Source organism: Zingiber officinale, chromosome 7B (genome assembly GCF_018446385.1).
Source record: "Zingiber officinale cultivar Zhangliang chromosome 7B, Zo_v1.1, whole genome shotgun sequence".
NCBI classification, from domain to species: domain Eukaryota; kingdom Viridiplantae; phylum Streptophyta; class Magnoliopsida; order Zingiberales; family Zingiberaceae; genus Zingiber; species Zingiber officinale.
In genome coordinates this window covers 112,083,687-112,089,686 of record NC_055999.1, presented here as the reverse complement: position 1 = coordinate 112,089,686, position 6,000 = coordinate 112,083,687, and positions in this window count along the sequence as shown.

Genomic DNA, 6,000 nt, shown 5'->3' with positions numbered 1-6,000 from the left:
TTATTCTTTAATTTTCTCAAAAATCGTTCGAATGGATACATCCATCTATATTGCACAGGACCATCTATTTGTGCCTCATATGACAAATGTACTGGCAGATGTTTCATTGAATAAAAAAAACTGGGTGGAAATATGCGCTCTAACTTACATAATATGAGAGGAATGTCTATTTCTAGCCGAAGCATATCATCCATTGTAATACACCTCGCTGTCAAATCTCTAAAAAATAGACTTAATTCTGTGAGGGCTTGCCAAACATTATACAGAAGTAAATCATGGAAAGCTACTGGAATAAGTGTTAGGATGTATACTAAAAGCCTAGCTTTTGGTATAAACATTTATCTAGAAATAAGAATCACATTGGTCAAATGTCTACATTTATGATAAATATAGTTGTTCAATTAATTTATATTATAGATAATATGGTGTGTGGTGTCACACACAGAGGATCATGTTATTAGTACCTTATAAATTATAAACAGTAGCTCACGACCAAGATGGAAAGGAACAAACCATTGGAAGGTCGTAGTGTAATTAGGTATTAGTTTATCTTAAATATATAATTACATTAGTACACTTAGAGTGTATTGAGTAGGACCATTAGAGGTCGTTTCTTTTATACTGACTTTATAAAGGAACAAAGACCTCAGTTATTATGGAAGTGTGTGCTCTTAATCCTAATATAATAACAAGCACATATATTTGATATTTATTTCTTTAATTTATCAATGGGTGAGATTTAGTTCGATAAATCAATAAGCCCGATAAGTTGGGAAATGATATCACTTATAGTGTGTGTTGTTGATTATAGAAGGAAACTGTGTCCTAGTAATCTAGGTTGAGAATGTCCCCAAGAGGAGTTCATAAGGATTGTCATGTTAAACCCTGCAGGTGGACTTAGTCCGACATGATGATAAGGTTGAGTGGTACTACTCTTGGACTAAGATATTAATTAAATGAGTTGTTAGTAACTCACTTAATTAGTGGACATTCGACATCTTAAACACAGGGAGACTAACACACTCATAATAAGAAGGAGCCCAAAAAATGTAATTTGGGATTGGTGCGGTAGTTCAATAATAGTTCTCTAGTGGAATGAATTATTATTGATAAAATTAAGTTGTGTGTTCAGGGAGAACACGGGATGCTTAATTTTATCGGGAGACCAAAACCAATTCCTCCTCTCGGTCCCTATCGTAGCCTCTTAATTATAGAGTACTATACCCACCTTCTTACCCATCTTATAGGGGCCGGCTAAGCTAGCTTGGAGACCAAGCTAGGGCCGGCCATGGTTTGGTTCATGGGTGAATTCATGTGGTCGACCCTAGCTTGAACTCAAGCTTAGGTGGCCGGCCCTATTAAAATAAAAGGGAATTTAATTTTAAAAAATTTTCTTATGTGGATAACATGATTTAAAAGAGAGCTTAAAAATTTAAATATTTCCTTTTATAAGATTCTACAAAAGATTAAGAGAAGAGCAAAATCTCTTTCCTTATTTGTAGATTAAAAGGTTGATTTTAATTTTGGTAAAAACTTTCCTTTTAATCATGTTCATGATTTAAAAGAAAGTTTAAAAATTAAAAATTCTCTTTTATTAGTTTCTACAAAAGATTAAGAAAAGATTTAATATCTTTTAGATTGAAAGGAGATTTTAATTTTTAGAGATAACTTTCCTTTTTAGAAATTATCCACATGTTTAAAAGAAAGTTTTTAATTTATAAAATTTCCTTTTTATTAACCAATCATGAAGGGATAAAAATTATTGGATAAATTTTTATAAATTTCCGGAAGCAAATAAGGAAGTTTTAATTTGTGTTTAAAATTTTATTTGCTTGGAGATATTAATGTGGCCGGCCATTGAAATTGAGAAAAGAATTTTGATTTTAATTAATTAAAATTTTTCCTTTTCATGGAAAAAGAATTAAGGAATTTTTTATTTAAATTTCCTTATTTGCCAAGACCAAGGATTATAAAAGAGGGGGTGGAGGTGCCTTCATTGTGAACGACTCTATTATTTTCTCCTCTCTTTTTCTCCTTGGGTGTGGCCGGCCCCTCCTCTTTCTTTCTTCTCCATCTTGTGGCCGAACCTCTTCATGCTCTTGGAGTTTTAATTGGTGGCCGGATTCTAGCTTGAAGAAGAAGGAGAGAAAGCTTGCATCCCTTGGAGCTTGGTTGGTGGAAAAAGTTCTTCAACCTTTGGAAGTTTTTGCTTGGCCGAAACTTGAAGGAAGAAGAAGAAGGTGCTAGGTGGTTCTCGTCTCGGAAGATCATTGCCCACACAATGTACGAGGTTAAAAGAAGAATACGGTAGAAGATCAAGAGGTCTTTGTCTTCAAAAGAAAGGTATAACTAGTAATGTTTTTCCGCATCATGCTAGTTTTATTTCTTTGTAAAAATACCAAATACAAGAGGCATACGATTCTAGTATTTCGAATTTGTTTTCGATGTTGTGTTCTTTTGTTTTTTCTTTTCCTTGTGATTTGATTGTTCTTTTCGGTTGACCTAAAGTTATTTAAGGAAATTAAATATTAACTTTACTTAAAAGGCTTTGTCTAGTCGGTGGTGGTTGTTCCCATATCCAAGAAGGCCATGTGCCTCGCCACGTCAGTACTGGGAGCCAATTTTGGAAACTAATATTTAATGAAATTAATAACCTAGGTGATTTGGATTGAACGTGTTAAGTTCCGCAAGAGATCCGAGTCTAAACCTAAAAGAACAAATAAATTAAACTTAGGATAAAACTTGTTAAGTTCCGCAGGCGATCCGAGTTTAATTTAAAAGAACACATGGTAGCTAGGAAAATGTTCAGACCTTTGTACAAAATTTTTGTACAGTGGAACCATTAGGTTTTCCGAGTAGCAACCAACAATAAGTCTTTGCATGAATACATGACAGTCATGACTCTTCATCCCAAACATCTTTAGCCTATTCATATCCACACAATGAGCCATATTCGAGGCATACCCATTTGGGAATTTTACTTCCTTCAACCAACTACATAAAGCCTGCTTCCTGTCTTTGTCTATTGTATAACAAACCTTTGGAAACCTATTAGTTGTTTCATGTTGATGCAATTCTGGTCTGTTTACTAATCCTTTTAATTCTTCACGAGATTTTGTAGTGTCCTTAGTTTTTCCAGGCACATTCATCACAGTGTTAAAGATATTATCGAAGAAATTTTTCTCAACATGCATGACATCTAAATTATGTCGAATGAGTAGATACTTCCAATAGGGGAGCTCCCAAAAAATACTCCTTTTTTTCCAACCACACTTGCACATCCTAACAATGTATCTATTTATCTCATCAGAACCAGATTGAAATACTGGTAGAAATCCATAACTGTCTATTTGTTCAATGATTTCTTCACTTGATGTATGGAATGTTGGAGGAGGTTTTCTAACTACAATATTTTTTAAGAATTTTTTCTTATTCCGCCTGAAAGGGTGATCAATAGGTAAAAATTTTCGGTGATTATCAAACCAGGATACTTTCCGACTACAAGGTAATGAAAAGGCATCAGAATCTGTCATGCAGTGTGGACAAGCTAATTTACCCGACGTGCTCCATCCTGACAACATTGAATATGCTGGAAAATCACTAATCATCCATAATAATGCAGCATGCAATCTAAAATTAGTTTTACTTGCAACATCATAAGTCATCGACCCTACATTTCATAAATCATTTAATTCTGCAATTAGCGGTTGCAAGAAAACATCTATCTTCTCTTTGGGATTGGTTGGACCAGGAATAAGCACAGTAAAAAATATAAATTCATCTTTCATGCACATCCAGGATGGTAAATTGTATGGTGTTAATATAACTGGCCAGGATGAATATTGCTGTCCCGATTGACAAAATGGTTGAAATCCATCAGCGGAAAATCCCAATCTCACATTACGTGGTTCCATTGCAAATGAGGGAAATACAATATCAAGATGTTTCCATACAGAGGAATCACAAGGATGACACATAATTCCTCCTTCATGCTCATGTTCATGATGCCACGTCATGTGTAAAGCTGTAGTGACAAATGCATACAAACGTTGAAGTCTAGCAGTTAAAGGAAAATAATACATCACTTTCCAAGCAATATTTTTTTTTCTTCTTCCCTGGTATGCGAGTACCATTCTTATAACGAGGGTGAGTACAGATTTTGCATTCACTCAGTTCGCTATCTTCATGCCAAAATATCATGTAGTTGTTTACACAAGAATCAATCTTCTCTACATGCAAACCTAAACCTTTAACCAACTTCTTGGTACTGTAAAAATTATCTGTCATTATGTTGTCAGCAGAAAGCAACTCTGACATCAATTGACATATATCATCATAGCATCTTTCAGAAAAATGATGTTCTACTTTCATATTCAATAACCTTGCAGTAGCTGATAATTGCGAGTAACCTGAGGGAATGCATTCTCACACTTCTCTTTCACTAGCCTTTAACATTTCATATAGTTGCTGATATTCAGGTGCAGGTTTTTCGTTTATATTGGAATAATCAACTACGACATTCATTGCATCGTGAACCATTGATTGCATTCCAATATCATAAGTCGATGAGTCATGCGCAGTAAAAGTTGTGCCAGATGATGAATCACCGGAAGACCCAATTGGTTCATACAAATAAGGTTCTCCGTGACAGTACCAATTGTAGTAATTTGGCACAAAACCATTCCTACATATATGTATTTTTATAGTATCTTCATCACGGAAAGCTCTATTTTGACATTTTTAATGATTGCACGGACACTTTAATTCTGCACCATTCATATATTCTGGATGACTTTTAGCAAAGTTGACAAATTCTTCAACTTCAACAATAAAATCATCTCTAATAAATCTATTTTCTAATCGATTGTACATCCAAGTTTTGTTCATAGACATTTTCACCTAAAACTAATAAATTGAGAATTATAAATTAACTTAAATTAACGTACAAACACAAAACAAACAAAAGAACTATATTATGTTACAGATTAATATACGAATATAACATATATCTAAATTAAATCATGTTAAATAATATAAAATACAATAAACTAAATTATACCTGAAGATGTGAAGGTCTACCGGAGAAGAGTAGCAAATGCTATCTGTTTACAAAATAAAAATAATTTAGCACAAAATTTATCAAAAAATTAACAAGTAGAAAGACGACTGGCACAGACCAGCACAACAGCATCTGGCAGACCCATTAGCAAGCTGCTGGCGGCATCCGACACAGCTAGGGCAAGCGTTCAGCGCAACAGTGTCCGGTATAGCAACGTCCGGCACAGTAGCGTCTGACATAGCCGGATCACTAGCATTCGACGCAACAGCCAGCAGTTCACTGGCGGCCGGCACAGCGGCCAGCAGGACGCTGGCGGTCGGCACAGCGGCCAGCAGGCCGCTGGCGGCAGGCACAGTGACCAACCGACCGTTGGCGGCCGGCACAGCGGCCAGCACAGCCAGCGCCGGTCGGCATAAAGGCCAGCAGGGCGCTGGTGGCCATAGAGAGAGGAGGCGCTGCTTCGGAAAATGGAAGAGAAAAACGAGGGGCTCTTACCGGCGAAACCGGGGAGGAGAGGAGCTGTCGCGCGCGCGTGGAAAGAAATGAAAGGGGCTAGGGTTTAGCTTTAGGCGGCTTTATCGACGGAATCTAGATTCTGTCGGTAAACCTTTTTTTTTAAAAAAAAAACAAATTACTGACGGAATTAAATATTCCGTCGGTAATTTTCAGACATTACCGACGGAATATTCAATTCCGTTGGTAATTTCGGATATTACCGACGGAAGATATTATTCCGTTGGTGACCTCGGATATGACCGATGGAATTTGTGATCCGTCGGTAAGCCCGTCGATAAAGTTGTATTTTTTTATAGTGAACGGTGCAGTAATTACTATGATTGTGCAATAACTGCTACAACTGTATAGTAGCTGCTACAAGTATACAATAGCTGCTACAAGTATACAATAGTTGCTACAATAGTGCAGTAGTTGCTACAACAATA